This window comes from Falco cherrug, chromosome 1 (assembly GCF_023634085.1).
Source record: "Falco cherrug isolate bFalChe1 chromosome 1, bFalChe1.pri, whole genome shotgun sequence".
Classification (NCBI taxonomy): domain Eukaryota; kingdom Metazoa; phylum Chordata; class Aves; order Falconiformes; family Falconidae; genus Falco; species Falco cherrug.
Window position 1 is genome coordinate 69,995,135 of NC_073697.1, and position 19,231 is coordinate 70,014,365.

At 47.2% G+C, this 19,231-nt stretch overlaps 1 long non-coding RNA gene across 1 annotated transcript in view; it reads left to right on the plus strand.

Moving 5' to 3' along the window:
* Nucleotides 1–17,648: 17,648 nt before the first annotated feature.
* The window catches only part of LOC114015365 (uncharacterized), a 38,223-nt gene continuing 36,640 nt past the window's right edge, over nt 17,649–19,231 (plus strand). The window contains exon 1 of the long non-coding RNA XR_003559252.2: nt 17,649–18,046. This is a non-coding gene — a long non-coding RNA (uncharacterized LOC114015365). The remainder of the gene's footprint in view (nt 18,047–19,231) is intronic.

Genomic DNA, 19,231 nt, shown 5'->3' on the forward strand with positions numbered 1-19,231 from the left:
GATTTGCTGGCCTTGTGTTCACTGCAGTTGCAGGACCCGTACGTTACCCTTTCCAGCCCCCCCCCGTGCTGTATCTTTGCCTGAAATTTTGGCAATGCACCAAGCCAAAGCACTGACTTTTGTCTGTTCCCTGGCAAGGTTTCACAGAGGCTGGGGCACATCTGTGGTAAGAGGTATGATGTCTCTCTGGTGCTTGCCAGCACCTTGAACTGTGGTGGGTCTGAGGGTGCATGGGTGGGAGGTTCTTCTTGCACCTCTAACCCAGCAGGGTGCTAATGCAAGCAGTGGAAAAGCCATGCCAGACTATCACCCTCTTAATGGTCCTAGCGGGGACCTAGAAAGGAGTAGGTGGAAAAGGGGATGAAGGCAGGCATAAAACACCATTTCCACTTGCACAAGGAGCTCAGGAAACAGTCAAACAGGCTGCACTGGTTCAAACATTCACGAAGTCCTGATCTCCGTTTTGCCTCTCTCCCACTGCAGCGCGAGCGGTAGAGCCAAATCAGCCCATGTGGTGACTCACAGCTTAGTTGAAATCCACCTCATCAGTAAGGCGGGCTCCTTCATTGAAGTGCTGGAGCTGCACCCTGCTGCGCTGGCATCCCGCGGGGAGCTGCAGGACAACATGGGGTTGTGGGTCCGGCTTCTGGGCACCCCTGTGCAGGGCCTGCTGCTGCACTGGCTGCTGATAGTTGGTTAATTTTGCTTATCGTTGCTCTGCTTTTCACAGGTTCTGGTCGGCTTTTTAGGGTTGCATCCTGCATGGCTGTTCTTCAGCCACGTGGGGCTGAGTTCCCTCTGTGATTCCCCACCAAAAGCGTGCCTGCACACAATGAGGGCTTCACAACCTCTATGCTGGCTCTTACAGGATAGGTATTGGGATGCTCTAAACCAGTGAGGAAATGGGTTCCTTGGGGTGGCTGCTGGCATCTCCTCTGGGCTTGCATGTACTGGGGGACACTTGTGGTACAGCCAGTCCCATGCTACTTCAGCCTGTGGTGGAGAGGGGACCAGGCTTTGCAGGCAGGCTGGCATGTGTATTGCTATACAGGCTGCTTTGGGTAAAATGACTGTTGCTTGGCACATCCAGCTCCGTTTAACTGTGTGAACAGCTTGCTCAGCAGGTACAGCGCCAGCTGGACGCATGGTTACAAATGTAAGCACAAGGAAGAGGCATTCGCATAATCTGAGAAACAAAACGTGACTCTTAAAGGCCAGTTAGTTGTTTTTCTTAAGCTGAGATATACGTTGGCTTCTCGGATTATTATCACAGCCTTATGCCGGAGATATGTGTTAGGCGTGGAAATGTTCGGTGTTACCACCTGTCGGTAACCTTTACGAGTTGGAGCTTGCCAATCTCATTGACTTGATCAGTACTTTATCGAACATGTCCAGAGACATGTTTTCTCTGGAAATACTTATGTAGCACTACCTACATGTGACCTAATGACATTGTTTAATTTGGCACTTCATTATTATTGCTACTGTTACTGTGCCTCTAAAGCACTGCAGCATTGCCTGGAGTCCTCCCTGTGCAAGAGCTGTCCAGGAGGGTGGCAGCAGCAGCTAGCTTAAGGAGCTTAAAGTAGCAAATTAAGTTTCAAAATGACCTTCCAAATATTATTCCTGCCCTGACCCTGGGTTGGATGTTGTACCCATTCAAAGACAGGTATCACCCCAGCCCTGAATACTTCTAATGGCCTTCATTCATAGGTCTCAGAAAGGTAATCACAATGCACAAACATGAGTTAAAAAGCTGTTTATAAAGCCAAAATGTAGGGCATCCTTAGTTTATGTAGATGGATGAAGGCAGCAGGCACTCATTCTCATACAGTTCTAAAATTTTGGAGCTGGAGGCTGGGTACTTACATGCAGCCACCAGTTGTGGCTTGACAGTGGCAGAGCTGAGCAAAGATTATTTATTTCCATGTAGCAGAGCCATAATGAAAAACTTCTTGCCTCAGACAGGCACAGTCCTCACCTGGCTCCTTCTGTGCTGATGGACAGGAAAGCAAATGAGGTTTTACTTGCCTGTGGAAAAAGAATCCACAAAGAAAGCCAGCCTGAGCTCACCTCGGAGGGGCTGCCAGCGACTTTTAAAGCTGTTTTGGAGGGTAGGGCAGTAGTAAAGTAATTATTATCTGAATGCAAGCATACAGTAAAATGGGTATGTTTTCTAAATGTCTCTTTTAAAGCAAAACTGAGTAGTAAGTAGGAATGCTTCCCTGCAGGCTGGCAGAAGGACACAGTTGGTATCACACATTTCAGCAGCTGGCATGTTAATGAGGACATTTTTATTGAAATGAGCTAAATACTATTAACATTTGCGGACTCCCAACTGATTTCTGAAGCATTTATTGAACTTCAAAAAGTGCTTCAAGAATCAATTAAAAATAATTTTTTAGATTTGATAGAAAGAAGACCAAAGAAAATTGTGCCGCCACATTTATGTTTATCTGAACAGATCTTACTTTTGTGTTGCTGACTTTAAACAGTTTCCTCTCTTTGTTTTCCTTTCTGTGCTCTAAATAATGCTGGAAAATATATCTTTTGAGAAAGTGATAAGGTGGTTTGTAGCCAACCTGATTTTGTTGGTGTGGGTTTTCTCCTGCGCGGGAAGATGGTTGGTGTGTGGTTGAAAGTGACTATATGGCTCTGTTACACAGTGATTGCACTTGGCCACTTGTACCTGTGACTATATGGCTCTGTTACACAGTGATTGCACTTGGCCACTTGTACCAGTGAACTTAAAGTGTATTTAAACTATTGATTAAAATACTAAAAAGTTTTAGAGAGGAAGAAAGCAATGTAGAGCTGTCTGCCTTGGCATTGCAGGAGGGGTGGACGGCAAGCAGTGCTTCCCGTCTCTGCTTTCTTCAGGCAGGTCTAGGGGAAACCCTTGAGCTTTGACGTGTTTTGGGAAGCCTGCGCAACCAGGTCTGGCAGCAGTGGTGAGGCGCCGCTTGCCATGCCAGCAGGGCATCTGGTGGTTCAGCACACCCAGCCCCACCACAGCACAGGAGGTGAAGCGCTGCCGACTCCTCAGCTGCTTCCCTTGGCTACGTGAAAGCTGCAGCCAGTCCAATATTTAAAGCGTTGTGACAAGCTCTAGTATCTCCGAGGCAGAGTCAATTATTCGGTGCTAAGGTGAGGAGCTTGTTGGTAAAGACAAATGTTTAAAGGAAAAATCAAGCCACGTTCTTGAAAGCAACATTAATCTAAGCAGCGTGTCAGCTCGCAGATGCTCGTGGAGTCATTATCCCAAGCTGAAACAACAGCCTATGCAATTTTATTTCCCTCGTTTTGTATTTTTTGTCCCAGCAGGTATTCGTTGCCTGCAAATGTGTGTAACGTTTGTGAAAGACAGCCAAAGGTTGTCCTGTGCCTTGTGGTGCATTAGGGTGGCAGGAGCCGGGCATGCCACGGTGGCTGGTGGCACCCCCCAGGCGACGGGCTAAGTGTCCTGTGCAGCTGATGCAGGTGGGGGCAAATTCAGAAAAAGGGATGGCTGACCAATCTGTTGAAATAAATCTAGATAAGGACAATTGGGCCATCCTCTGGCCTCCCGCAGGAGCGGCAGGGGTATAGGTGCTACCTGTCAGGTGGCCTCTACAGCCAGAGCAGAAAACCTGCTCATCAGCAAGACTCCCAGGCAAGCAAGTTTGTGCATTCAATGCTCTTGGAGGGACTGACACAAAAAACTGTAGTAAGAATTCCAGTCCTTGCCATAAGTGCACCTTGCCTATTTACTAATGAATCCAGCCTGTGGCAAAGGAATGCTGTTGGGTCCATTTAGCAGCTCTGGAGAGGAAGGCAGAGCATTAAGAGTATCACCTACAGTTACGTACCAAAAATATGGGCTGTTAGGTCTGTGTGCAATCTGCAAGACCACAGTGTGCCACAAATGTGCAACCATGCAGCAGCTAAAACGAACGGCATTTCAGTTTCTGTACCTGTTCCAAAAAGTTGTATCATTGCTTCTAGTTTTACCTTATATCTAACCTGACAATTACTGGCCACTATGTGCTGATTTTTTTTTTCATTGGTTTCCTTCGGACAAAAAAAAGACAACAAAACAAATCCTCAAAAACAAGCAAAAAAAATCCCACAATAAAAGCACAGCACATGCAAAAATAAACCAGTAGGCCAGAAAGAAAAAAGACTACTTACTGTAAAAATATGCCTAGAGGTGGTTGAGTTTTTTTCTCATTTGACTTGAGTCTTTTCCCAAACTTTAAAAACAGCCTGATCAGAAGAAAGGAGAAGGAAACCAGAAGAAACAGCCTGTCACTCCAGTGCCCTTAATAGCAAACCTGTGCTTCCCCAATCTGCCAGGCAGTCACCCAGACAGCACTTGGGTGGTGGGAGCGTGACACCAAGGGAAGGAGGCCAGAGCTCACCAGGCAGTGAAGGAAGGAGCTTCTCTCACCCTTAAATGCTGGAGACAAGACATATAAGCCTGGCAGGTTGGGACGGTGTGGAGCTGGAGCTGGGGCAGTGGCACAAGATGGTGTAGGCTCATCCTGCCAGCTGAGAGCAATGTCCCCCACTTGCTTCCTTCACCCTCCCTTGCTGATGGCATCCCCTGCATGCTCGTGCTTTTGGCCATCAGGGGGTAACAGTGCACTGGAACAAGTGTGATGCACCTTGCGTGGAGGTTTTTGGGGACCTAGATCACAGCTGACAAAGTCAGCAAACTACAGCTGGTATAGGAGAGATACTTGGTTTACATTTCTTCACTCTTCCTGGTCGAGTTTTGTCATATGAAAAAGACACATGGATGATGCAGTCGCCTAAGTTAATTGCTAAACATTGATCTTCATTATTTAGCCCTGTGGCAAAATCTGTTTTACCTGTTTGTTGTCTCTCAGGCTGCACAATTGCTTCAGCCTTCATGCAGGGAGGCCTTTATCCTTTTACCATTATGAAAATCATAGACTGTTTCTCAGTGTGTGAGACACAGCATCCTCGACAAAGTACATGCAGACTTATCCTCCGTTGGGCACAAACACATGTGAGCACCCAAGGTGCACTGAAATTTCGCACTCATTTACCCACTCTCTCAATGATCTCTGTGCTTGCATATTTTGCATTTACCTAAAGAGTCCAGGGTCAGTGTTTCAGCTGGCATAATTTGACTTCTTTTCATTAATATCACTGTCATTCCGCTGATGTAGTACAGCTGTGGGTCTTGATCATTCTCTTTAAAATACAGATTGAAAACACTCTTAAAATGCTTTATGAGTACTTTCTAAATAACTGGAAACCCCCTTCCAACTCCTTTTTGCTGAGCTTCACTCACACAATTTGCAGGACAGGGGCAGGGTGCAGGTAGCTCTGCTAAATGAGGGCTGTGAGCATCGCCGTGGCAGAAATCAATCCAAGATGTGCTTGTGGCTGTGCTGCAATTTCAACACACAAGTAATTAACATGTTTAAATAAAAAGCCCAGCCGAGGTATTTGGTGATAAAGGCAATGTTCAAAGCTCCATAAACTAATCCCTGGGCAGGGTTGGGGCTCCGCAAGACCAGGAGCTGCCATGAGGCTGGAGGCTATACAGGAGTAAGGGCTGGCTCCAGCCCTGGCATCATGCAACCAGGCACAAATCCAATGGGTTATCGTTTGTTGGTTTTAACATTACTTAGATGACTTGCATAGGCCTCTTTTTAGATGCTGAATGGTTTTATGGCAGCTGCTGCCTGGAAAGCTTCACATGCCAGGGCCCTAATCTCGAAGTAGTCGTTTAGGTGATAACTCTTAGTAAGATTAATAGCTCCATTCACGGGATGGGGATGGCTCCTAGTAATTAATTGTGCAAAAGTGTGGTGGAAGATGATGCAGCTGAAGATCTGAAATCAGCAAGAGGATGTAATAACTGATAGGTGTTGGAGGAGGCAGAAAGGATAACTGGGATGATGTCATTAATGAGACAAGATTTCATTTTAATTCTCCTTATAGCCATATAACTTCCCTCCTATAGTTTATTCTTGGTCTTATTTCTGGTTTGGTTGATTGTGTTTTTTTCCTTTCTACAGGTCTCCATTTCCATGTGTTATTGTTCAGGGAAATCCACCTCACCCAGCCCCTGGCTGTCTTGGTGCCTTTGCTGCTGCAGGGAGGTCCCTGCCACCCTGCCCAGTTTGGCCATGAGGAACACTGGCAGTGCCTCCGTGGCAAGCTTTGCAGTTTGGATGCCTTTTCATTTATTTTTAATTTTTTAAATGAGAATATTTACTAGTGGTGGGTACCTTGCCCACAGGACCCCAGTATGCCAAAATGAGTGGAGCCAAACGGTGCCGGTTGCAGCTCCCTGTCTGTGCTGGGTGCCAGATCTGAGCAGCGTTTGCAGACGCTGGGTGAGCCCTGGGTGGGTTTGCTGATTCTTGTATGACACAGGGAGAAATGTTAAAAAGCGGGGCTGGCTCTTGCCTACAGAGAAGGTAGGTAGCTGCTGATGAGCAGCAAAAAAAGCTGTTTATTACCTGAGAGGGCTAATAGCTGCTTTCTCTGGCAAATGAGAACTTAGAGTTGGCACAAGTAAAGATTAACTTTCCCTGCTGCCTCCCATGTGTAAGGCTGTCCCTGGGTGAAGGTCTGGGAGGAGGCTGGAGGGTTTGCAGGGTGGGGAGAGACCTGCACAGGAGCTTGAGAGGGGAGATCCCAGAACAAACACTGTGGCCAAACCCTTCTCCTCTGGGCTTGTCTTTGCCTCCCTGTTTGCTAGGAGGGTGTCTCTGTGACAGACAGCCCTCACCTGGCCTGTGCGACAGGGAAGAGCTGCAAAGAGCTGCTCCCTGAACACAACAATAGGAAGTGAGCTCAGACGGGGGCTGGCATCTCCTTTGTTGCTCACGGGGTGACAGCATCAGCCTCAGCTACTGTATATAACCCAGAGGCTTTAACTCGAGGTGACTTGTTCAGGAAATACTGTTTTCCCTCCGTCCCCCTCCAACCATTCCTGTCTTCCAAAGTGGTGGTGCCCTCTCCATCTGCTCGGCCCTTCCCCAGCCCAGCACATGGGAACAGGGGAACGGTGGCAGCCTGAGCTCACCTCCCTGCCTGTGCCTGCTGGTGGCTTGCCCCGGGCAGCAGCAAGGAGCTGAGGGTTCCCCTGCAGACATGCAAAGCATTTTGGATGCTTGCCCAAACCCAAGCAGACTTCTCAGTGTGATGTTGACTCCAGCTCCCACACCTGGGCATGTGCCTGGCGCTGTGCCGAGCCCCTGGTTTTTCCAGTCTCACTCCGTTGTGTTCAGGAGGCACCACTCTGCCTCCCTAAAAAAAAAACCCAAGAACAATTAAAAAAAACCAACAACCAACCAAAAACAAACCAAAAAGCTCCTGCGAGGTGGAGAAAGGGTGTTTTAACAAAATGAGTCAAATGAAAGCGCTTTGATCTGAGCTTTGCTCTCTAATGTCACAGTGTGGTCAAAGCGAAGAAACAAAAGGTCAGATGTTTTTGAGGCTTAAATAAGTAATTTTTAGCACAAACAAGGCATAAAGGCTGGGTCCAGACCTAATACTGCCTGAGTTAGTAGCAGGTGCCATTAGATGTGCAAAACCAGGGAAACTGGGACTCTTTGAGGAGCCGGTAATGGTCTGTTCATGGTAAAGCTGGACATGAAATCATCGTGATTAGTAAAACCAACTCTTCTCACAGGATCAGCCCTTTTGCAAAAACTTCCTACATCACCACCTCCCACTCATAATGAAGAACACAAGGGGCCACCTTTTGAATTACCTGGCTATTTCATTTATATCTAAGCACCTTGAAATCGTATGATGGTGCTGTAGCCTTCTCCAGAAAAATGCTTCTTTAAACAGAAACCTCTCTGCCCACAGAACTGTAAAAGTTGTATGGCTCTGTAAACAGAAACTAAAAGGGCTGAATTTATTCTTCCTGTAACTTCGATAAAGCTGATGCTATGGTCTGTGTCTGTACGAATGAAATCAGCCTGAACAGCAAGGGAGCCAACTTTATACCAGATTATTGCAATTGTTTGCAAATACTCTGCTTTGCTACAGAAGCGCATTGCTTTCGTGCAAAATTTAAGTACCATGTATCACATAAAACCAGAAATAGGAAGCTCTGCTTTGTTAAATGACTGCATATCAAGTGTTTATTATGTACACTCGGCTTTGTGAGGCATTGGGAAACTGCTATCACATACATTTTAGGAGCTCGCTTGCAGACCAGCAGTCTCTAGGAAAACACAGAGTCTCAACCTTGACTTTGCAATGGGGTGGTTTAAATGGTTAGTTTTGGTGAATTTCTGCTGTTCTGGATTTTAAGCAAAGTTATTGTCTGCTGCTGTTCCTCTCTTCAGGAATGGTGCTGCTATTTTTTACTTCCCGGTGAATGGCAAAAGCATAAAGCAAGCTGGCATCAAGGATTGTGCTTTATAAGAAAGGAAAGATAAAATGGCTGCATATGGCAATATGGACAGTTTCCAACTTAATGGAAATAAAAGAGTCTGATTTTTTGCAGCGTATACTGAGAACTGAACTGTATTTTTATGCAAATGCTATAGAAAATGCAGCTCAGCAAAGGCTGTTTTCCTAATGTTGGTTGGAAAGCGTTTTGAGCACCTAAAGACTTACATTTTCCATGAGAACTTGGTGAGAAAGAATGTAAAGAGATAACAGAACATCTAAAAATATTATGCCTACCACAGTGGGTTTTTTGTTGGTTTTTTTTTTTTTGGGGGGGGGGGTAAGTTGTTGGTTTTTTTAATCCAAGTTTCACCTCTATATTCAGCTAAGAGGAAGAAATACTACTGAGCCTTTAATAAGATGAAATAGTGATTATTCCTTGTTTGTTTGTTTTTGTTTTTTTTTCTGAAGTGCAAGTCAAGAGCAATTTGTTTGTAAGGTAAAACACCAGAAAGATGGTGTATGTCTGTACAGCATGATTCAGCCCTGAGGGCAGCCACCAGAGGTACTTTAGGTGCAGTATAGCTTTGATAGTGTGGAGCTTTATATAATCAGAGGGGAAAGGCAAAGTATAGCAGCATGGCACTGGTGTGCAGTGCTAATTCATCTCTGCTACTGAGAGGACCCAGCCTCACCCAGGTACCTCTGTGCTGAATGACATTGTGCCACGCCAACTGAAAAACTCATTGCATGTGATGAATAAAATGGTACCACCATCAGAGGGAGCCGATAATCTAGAAACGCCTTTGGGATAGGGTAATTGGGACACATTGGGGTATGGATGAGCGTGGCTCAGAACCGGGATGCTCCTTAGAGAAAGAGTTGAAGGATGCAACCCCCTTTACTAGCCTGGGTGGGATGGGCTGACTTCCTATATAGTCTGTTAATGTGAATATAAATGATGCAGCGTTAAGCCTGGGGGCCCGTGCAGGCTATCCCAGGGAGTCTATCGAAGAAAAATTTCTAGAATAAGTCTGAAGGAAATGAACTTGCTGCTATGGTGTCCCAGAAAGGAGAGATAAGGAGTTTTAGGCTGTGTGCTTATCGCGGTAACTTTTCAATATACCTGTTTGCCATTAGAGTTAATTGTGTCTGAAGGAGACCATCTCCTGCTGACAGGCAGAAAGTGGCAATATATAAGTGTAAACCAGACTGAAAAGCAGCATGCTAGAGACCTGCCAGGGAGAGGGAGCTCACAGGTAAAACACTGAGTCATATTTAGGGCAGAGATTTGTTTTATAAGCCGGCACAACAGGAAGGCTGGAAGGAGCAGGCGATGCCGTTTCTCAGTTTGTGTGAGCGAGGGTAGTGCCATTTGTGTACGGGAGGGTGGCTGCAGACATGTGGCCGGACGGATTGGAGGAGCAGTGGGATGGATTGCAGAGGCAAGGTATAATTTCACCTGCAGTGCCAGAGCCAGGGCTGTACCAGCCATATGTGCTCCCAAGACCCACAGTGAGGTAAGGATTTGTGGGAACTATAAAGTTACTGTAAATCTCCAGCTGCAAATGGATCAATACCCAATTCCTACACCATAAGATTCATACACAGAAGTTTCAAGAAGTGGGGAATTCATATCTCCAGCTTGCTCCCTGGTCTTCCAAAAGGATCTGATAGTGAACGTACCCAGGGGGCTATTTACAAACATGGTATTAACCCCCAGTGGCCAATCCATATGCCACAGGATGAGGGGGGTAAGAGTTAGTTGGTTTTTTGGATAATGTATTAATGAACGGGATGAGCTCAGAGGAACACTTCTAAAAGCTGAAGGAGACACTAAAGAGATTGCAAATATATGGCTTTACTACTAACAGAAGTAAGCATGTTTCACTTCACCAGACTTGTCTGGAGCACTGTATAGGTGCAGAAGCAATCTGCTTACTAAAAGGGAAAACAAAAATTACTAAGAACATACCATTACCACAGAATACTGCCTCTGGTCATGTTATGCTGTTGTAGTTTAGAAGTGTGCTCCAAATATATTAGCTTTGATCAGCATGATGTCTGGCTTGGTTTTTTTTCTAAAAAAAGCTTCATTTAGAAGAGTGAAATTAGGTATTTTGACAATCAAATAGCTTGAGTGAACCCTTTGACGCATTTTATTCTTTAGCATTAATGTTAGTACCTCCACTGGGAGGGCTGGTTCCTGTATTTTCAAGTATCTATTAAGAGATGAGTAAAAAAAACCCCATATAGTTATTTTACTGAACATTTTCAAAACCAGCCAGCGTTCCTCTTAAATAATACTGCTCTGCTTCCCACCTTTCACTGCAAAAACCTTTTGTCCATCATTTGCGGATAAATGCTAAAATGACCTGTTGGGATGAAAATATTGTCCTCATTGCCAATCCAAAACTACTGCTAGAAGCATGGAGGCTGAGAATATGCATTTCTCTGCTGGCAGAAGCCAGATAGCAGATGCTGAGTTTTGTTAGATAAGCATTTTACCAAAATATTTTTTAGAATAGACCCTCAAAAATGCTTTCTTGTACTCGTAGGGGGTGGGGAAAGCAGTTCAGTGTATATTTTCTACTCTACAGACCTTTTCTTAATAGTGCTGAAGAAATTGTTCTGGAAACAAGAAAAAACTACATTTTGGTTATAGTTTTACACTCTGGACTTTAGGGATGGCTTCATTACATCACCAGAAGCCAGCTTAAGTCAGAGTGCTTTTCGAAAATTTGTGGTCCCCTCAGCTCTTTGCCAGGGGGAATACTAGGGACGATAAAAAAACGCTTACAAGGAGACACACCAGCGTAATTACCCAAGTAACACTAAGAAACTATTGAATTGAAAAGGAGGTAAAAAGTAATTTTGTGTGCCTACTGCTGGTGCATATTGCTGGTGCCAGGACGGGATGTGCAGGACAGGAACCTGTGCTGTAAAACAGCCCAAGTGCCTCATGAAGCAAAATTTGCTGAAAACAGACCCAGCCAGCCCCCACGGTGCCCACAGTCCTGGGCTGCCCACCCTGCCAACAGGACCAGCTACACGCTTCAGAAGGGAGATGGTAGGAGAGACTCGCTTTGGTGTGCTGCTACAGCTTCCCTCGGTGCGCAGAAAAACTATTCCCAGGCATCCCTAACGTAACACATTCCCCATGCTGAAATCAAGCAGATGCAAAACATCTGGCAATAGAAAATCCCCCTTATGGTTTTCTGCTTCCCCATGTAATGCCTTAAGTTTCTGCTTGGGGCTGAAGGTACCAGTATGCAACTGGATGGGACAGAGAAATTTGGGAAAAGGCATGGTAAAACAGATTTTGGTGCCAGTGACTTATTAAGTAGAGGTTGAAGGGATGCACTGATTAATTGTCTAGGGAAAAGCTTAGAGCAGATGTAATATGTGGCTCCAGAAGTTAATAAAAATGGCTTTATCTTTACAGATTTTTGTTGTGTCAGAAAATGATAGTGAAGGAAAGAAAAGGATGAAAAGATGTGCTGGGTCCCAGAAGGAAGGAAGAATAAGATTAAATTCAGATGTTGGATTCCCTCCTTGATGCCCAGCACTGACCACTGTGAATTCAGAGAGCTCCCTCAGGGTTAGGCTTCTGATTTATTTTTCTATTGGGGATGTCATTCAGGTAATGCACAAGGGAGAAGCATGCTGTATTGACAAGCTGCGTGTTAAAGCTTTTGGTGCTGCTGATTTCCAGTTCACTGGGTAAAAAGCATCTAAGATTTTGTTCCTCATTTCCATCATGATTATGGCACAGTGGGGGCTGATGGTCCTTCTGCAGCCACTTCCTCACAAGAGTTAGTGGTTTTTAACTTCTTCATATATATCAGCTACCTAACTGTTTGGAAACAGAGCATAGAAATTTATATGGAAGATAACTGCAGTGATATAAAAAAACTAGATAGAAATTAACTTTAAAGGTAATTGTAGTAATCTCCTTCAGATTTTTGCAATGGGCAGAACAAATGACTTAAAACTGATAATGTTCTTTGTCAGAGAGATGATACGTTGCTCACTGGGAAGACAAACACCCACACGCCTTTAAGAGGCAAGTCCCCAATGGGCCATAAGCCCCCACCCTTTCCCATGCTGTGACCACTTGCTGGGGCATGAGCCATGGTTTGGTCCAGGTAAAGGGATGCTACTCAGCTGATGGCCCAGGGGGAACCTGGTCAGATACTGACTTTGTTGGTTTGTTGACCCTCAGGCAAAGGCAGGAGAGGATTTGTGTTAGGTCCTCTGTGCTCTGGGTTTGGTGCATGAGCAGAGGGCTGCGGCAGCCCTTCCCCAAAGGCAGAAGGGCAGCTGTGGACAGCTCTTTGCCTCTTTCTTTAAGGACTAAGCCTTGCAAGACGTTTATACTCCAGCTGCCTGCTTTTATAGTCTGCCACATTTTTCTCCTACGTGATTCAAAAAGAAAAAAAAATGTCAGATTGTAATTCTTAGCTTGCTCTTCCTAAAGGGATGAGAATTTGCTCCTTTGGAGGCTATTAGTATTGCCAAAGTTTACTTATTAAATGTTTATCTCTTATGGACTGTCCCTGTAAATCTCAGAGCTGTCTGTACCTTTAGCACTGCCAAATCACAAGCTGAAGGGGAAAGAGCTTTCCTTGAAGCTGTAGCTCTGGGATTCATATGATTAAAGCCAGATTCTTGTTTTCCATTGAAAAAGTAAGTTTCCAGCTGCTGTGATTGCAAAGAAAAGGTTGAAAGTGTAAGCCTGAAGTATGCAAAGGAAGAGAAGCAAACATAAAGAATATGAGGGGTTTTTTTTTTCATTTAGTCCTATGTTTTGAACTACTCCTCCATTCTCCAGGAGACTGATTCATTCTTTTGAATGGATTGTGCTGGCAATACCTTATTTTTTTGTTCCCCAAGGGATAACTTCAGAGCTTTTCTTTCAAAACCACTTCGCTAAGTTTAGACATCTCTCAGAAAAACTAAATGAGAAGGAATTTTTAAGAAAAAATAATGATCTGCTACATAAATTTTTCACAACTTTGTACACGGATGGAGTGGGTTTGTAGAATTACGGAACTGCAGTGACTAATAATAGTAATAAAGTGTCTGATTGTATTATGTGGTTAAAGATAGTCATAATACTCTCATTGTCTTTGCCGTTTTCCCACTCCTTGCTGTGACATCAGCCCATCCCAGACCATCACATCCTGCTCATGGCTGTGTCTTTGTTGATAAATAATGAGTCATTATACACTCTGCTCTATGACTCGTACAGCTGTATTGCCCAATTTTCCTCTCTCCAGAATGAAATCCCTCTTTGCAAGGATTTAGTATGCCTTTAAAACAGCAAAGTTTATTTGATGACAAATGTGCACTTCAGCAGAAGGAATGGATGGAATAAGGTTCTTTCTGGACATTTGGTACCTGGAGTAGACTCACCTACTGTAAATGATGTGGTTTTATTAATGACAAAACCCCACCGCCACTTTGTACTGATGGCACAATCCACCACATGCTGAAGCCGTGATTTCCATGGACTGTCCCTGCAGGGCACATTCAGTTCAAAGAGCCCTGCTGCTGCACAGGCATCTACACTGCATGAAATATTTGGATGTTTACATGTAAATAGATACACACAAAGTTGCATGTTTTCTCCACAATTGTCAAACTGATTTAGTAATGCTGAAATCAAAATTTCTTGCTCTCCAGCATGCTGCTATCTACACAGCATGCTTAGGAAGCTCTCCTAAAAAATTGATAATAAAATATATTAAAAAGTGCAAGAATTAATTGTAATGTTTTCCAAAAAGGCCAAAGTACACACGCACCCTTTGCTCTGACACCCAGAAAACTGAAGAAGTACCATGAGCAGCCTGGCACTAAACAGCTGATTTGCATTGTTGGGAGGTAGTTGTTTTCCTTCATTTTAATTTGAAAGTATGATCAAGCATGTGGCATAGCAAACTTCTGGCTCTGCAGACCTGCTTAACTAATACAAATTTCTTACTAACAGCCAATGTGCAATCCAGTATGCCTGCTTTGTACAGATGAGTTGCAGGGGGAAAGATCCTAAAGTACAACAGATCCTCAGTGAGGCAAGACGTGATGCATTTGGCTTTTCTTCCTCCATTTTAATCAGTTATTTTGACACTCACCCTTGCAAAGTATGAGAGATCAGGTGGCCTGGGGAGTGGCAGTGAGAGCATTCATGGATAAAGGAGGGATAAGCAAAAACCAGACAAAACATGTGGTCCCTGGGGCTGCTTGATGGATGGATGGATGGATGGATGGATGGATGGATGGATTGGATGGATGGATAGCTGGCCTTCAAGCCCTGTTCACATCTCTGTTGCCATGCCTTCCCTTTGCTTTCTCTAGATTGAGGGCCCCAAACCTCAGCCTGCCAGTTGCCAGGCACAAGATGCACATAGACAGGGATCTGGTGTGGAAAAAACCCTTGGCCAAAATCTTGGCTGTAAATCTTGCTTGGCTGGTGACCCCCTGTGGGGCTGCAGCTGTGTCCCTCAAGGGCTTTCCACCCCCTTTTCCCTGTCTGTAAGCACAAAGGTGTAATATCCATCCCACAAGCATGGTGTGAGGTGGTCAGGTGTTGCATGAGTGTGCTGCTATCAAGCAATATGTACACTTGCCAAATATTGCATACTGATGTTCAGGGGTGGTGGAGTGGAGGTGGTTTATTGATGCCTGTCACCTTGCTGGCAGAGCCCGTGTGTCATGTTGAGCATGCCTTTCCTCACAGTCTGGCCTGCAGAACCTCCTCATGCACATCTCTTTTTCACTAGACCTGAAGTGATCTAGGAAAGTCCCATCTTGAATCTCTTCCAGAATGATCCTGAGCGAAGCTTTCTCACGCCTGGCCCATTCTCCATGAGCTGGCCTGGGCTGGGTGCCAGGACGCCGCTCTCACCTCACTAACAAACCTCCTGCAGAAACAAAGATGTTTAGACGGCAACAAACTGGCATACATAGTTCACTGCAAAACAACTCTGTTGTTGACTGCTTGCGTGCCTGCAGCTTTCTTCCCCATATCACAGCCACCTCCTTTGGGTGTCTGAGGGCTGGGGGCACCATAAAGTCCTGCTCATGGTGCATCAGGGATGCAAACCTATGCAAGGCACCCTCTGCTCCCTAGCCCCATTTAAGAGCCTTTCTTGTGCAGAGGAGGGTTCGGCCACACAGAGAAGTGCCCCTGCAGCCATGCACAGGAGATGAGTCAACTGCCCATTTGCTGCCTCTCTCTCTTCCCGTTCCTTCTGATGTATTTTTGGGTGGAGGGACTGCAAATTTGATTTGTTAAATAGGTTTAAAAAAATGTAAATGATAATTATAAAATTCCACGAGTCTTTTTTTTCCATGATAAATTTTATGTGGCTGGCAGTTAAAATAAGTGATTACCCCATAAATACCACTTTAATAGCCTAGTCAACGGTGTAGCCTTTGCTGTTCTGAGATTTTTATCTTGGGAAAGGCAGGGAAAAAAATCCTTTTCCATGGATTTATATTGCTGTAGCAGCTGCTGCTGCCGCTCGTTACTTGCCGAGTAATTTGGGGAGAACGTGTTTCTACCGTGGGCAGTCAGGGATGAGTGAGCATGGATGCTGGTGGGGGCCGGCCACCCTGCACCCATGCAGCCAGCTGTGCCCCGGCTGGTGGTGGCCCCAGCCAGTGTGTCAAGCGCTCTGCCTGATTCTTTTGGGGTAACAACGTCCTGTTTTCCAAAGCCTGTAGTTTCTGTGCACAGGCACTGCCTTCCTCCATCAGCAACAGCCAGGCAGGCCAGGACCCTGCCAATGTTCTTGTTGCTGACTTGGAGAGATACGGGTTTGGTGGATGGGCAATGGCTCAATGTCCAAAGCAGATGGGTAACATGGGGTGTCCCTCAGGTGTCTGTACTGGGACTGGTACCGCTCTGTATGTGTTTCGATGCCACAGACGGCAGTGCTGGGTGCTCCCGCAGTGAGCCCGCAGCCGACAGCCAGCCCAGTGGTGTGGTGGATCCGCTGAAGGGAGCGACAACAGCCAGAGGGACCGTGACAGGCTGGAGGAGTGCCCCCATGTGAACCTCATGAACTTCAACAAGGCCCAGGGAAACCCTTCCGACCCCTTTCAATACACAGAAGGGGCTTAAAAGAAAGATGAAGAAAGACTTTTTACTAAGACCTGTAGTGACAGGGCAAGAGGCAACAGTTTTAAACAGAGAGGGTACGTTTCGGCTGGACATGAGGAAGAACTGCTGTACAATGAGGGTGGTGGGACACTGGCCAGGTGGCCTAGAGAGGCTGTGGATGCCCCATCCCTGGCCGTGCTCAGGGCCAGGCTGGATGGGGCTCTGAGCAACCTGGTCTAGTGGAAGGTGTCCCTGCCCAGGGCATTGGGGTTGGGACTGCATGGCCTCCAAGGGTCTCTCCCAACCCCAACCCTTCTGTGAGGGTGGCCTGGGGCACCCTCCGGTTTCAATTCACAAATCCTTAAAAAACAAGGCAAGCACCCCCCCACCATCACCGGCTTCCCAGCAAGCGGCCGCAGCGGCTGCGCCGCGGGCAACCCGCTCCCGCCGCCCCGCCGCCGCCCCCCAGGCCGGAGGCAGCGCTGCCCCTGCCCGGGCTCGGCCGCCGCCCTGCGCGGTCCGGGCCGGCAGCGGCGCCGCCAGGGTGCTGCGGGCGGGGCGGCGGCGCGGCGGGGCGGCGGCAGGGGGCGCTGCGGCCCCGCCATTGCGGCGGCGGCGGCGCGGGGGCGGCGGGAGCGTTGATCCTAATTGGAGCCGACGCGCGGCTCCTCCATAATCCTCCGACATCCCCCCGCCGGCTCGTAATTCCTGGGCGGGCGCTGCCGCCGGCTCCGCGGGGGAGCCGCCGCCGCCGCAGCAGCCGGGCAGGTGTTGCCGCCGGGCGGGTCGCGCCGCGCTGTGCCGCGCCGTGCGGCGCCGCCTCCCCACCGCGGGGGGCCCAGCGGCCATGTTGTCCCTTGGCGCGGCGGTAACGCTGCGGCCGCCGGCTGCCACAGCCGCGCTCCCCGGCGGCGTGACGAAGCAGAAAGGTGGGGAAGAGACACCCGCCGCCCCTCGGGGTTAATGATTAAGCGCTAAAAGTGCCTTTGTGTTCTTAATTGGCGCACGCTGCCCGAGTGCCGCGCGTTCGAGCGCGGGTGCCGTTCCCGCACAGGCGAGAGCTGGCGGAGCTGCCGGGCAGGGAGCTCCCGGCCCTCCGCGCTCGGCCCCCCGGCCCCGCCGCACGGGAGGGTGGGCAGCGCCTCCGCCCTGCCAAGATGCTGGGCCTCGGCCCCGGCGAGCGGCCTGAGCACCCGGGGTGGCCGGTGGCGTGACTTGGGGCGCTGCAGAAGCCTTAAATAAGCTTTAGGCGGTCACAGCCGGTGCGGTACCTCACAGGCCAGTTGCGCGCCTACAGTGTTTTGAAGTCAGTATTTTGCTGGACAGACTGTTCGGGGGCCCGGCGGTATTTGAGGGAAAAGTACTGTGCAGCTGGGTTAGGCCCTAAACCTGTGTTTGCACAGGTACCAGTACTTCCAGTAGTAATGCAAGTGACTTTCCGGGTTGCATGGGAGCTCTTCCTTTGGCCCAGGCAAGGGGTTGTGGAGTTCAGCATGGCTGCTGGTCAGTAGAAGCAGCCAAGTGCCTTCTTTTCCCCTTGCATCTGGCCAAGGGCCTGCCTGAGAGGTAGATTTTTTTGGTTTGTTTTTTTTTTTTTTCCTCTATGTGCTCCCTAAACAAAAGGTATACATTGATTTTGCTCTAGGCTTTGTGGGGCCCCTGGACCTTGCACAGCTCGTGTGCCAGGGCCAATGCAATGTGTGCATGTTTGGGGGATGGGACGGAGAGATACCAGCGGCTACTGGCTCCCAGTCCTGCTGTTCCAGGCTGTTATTATCAGATGAGCGCTATCTGTATGTTCACATGGGCACTCGTTTTTCCTCTCCATGTGAGCACACAAATTAGTCTTGCTAGGGACTGCATGCTTCTGCAGGTTTGCCAGAAGTGGAAATATGAATTGTTAAAGCTCAGGAATTGTAAAACTCTTAAGGTTGTTTCCACCCTCATTTTAAACAGATGTAAATCTAGAGTTAACTCTGCTGAAGGAAGAGTTATGCAGCACAAAACCAGTGTGCATGTCTGTGAACAGATACAGCTGACTGTCGGAGAAATAAAAATAATGAAGTAGTGGTGAATAAGCTGGGCACCTTACTTTCAGCCGTAATAAGCAGAGTTTCTGAGAAGCAGATGTTCTCCCTCTTGCAAGCGCTGGTCTCTAGCTGAACATGGCTGAGAAGGCAGTGAGGTCCCTGAAGCCTGTGTGAGGCATGAATGTATATACAGGCTTTAATGATGTCTTAGAGGCAGAGTCCCCGCAATATGATCCTTAGAATTACAGTATTAGATACACTGCCAGACGTGTTGCTGACATGGGTTGGCTTTATAGGGATCTGCCTTTGCATGTCTCCTTGTGTGTGCCATAAACTATTAAAGCAAGATTAACGGATGTATTCTTCTGCAGCTTTGTTCTCTTGGGGCAGATTTATATGCCTAGGTGGCTCCTGTAAGCACTGGTGCCATACATTATACCTTCTGCTGACTGCTAGTGCCAGTGTAACATGTTAAGGGCTCTTGCAGTCCTTTAAACCAGGTAGTAGTGCCATTTTCAACAGGCAGCTCTACTGCCCAGGGTATTGCGTATTAGCGGGATTGATGAAGGTTTCTCCTGTCCTTTCATTTTAACATGCTCCTTGATCCCAGAAAATAGCTGTGTAGTGAACTGGGACAATGCTTCTCTGACCTTTACGTGAGCCTGGAATAAGCAGGAGGAAAAACTCTCCACCTAGTCTGTTCCTCTGTTGTTTCTGCATT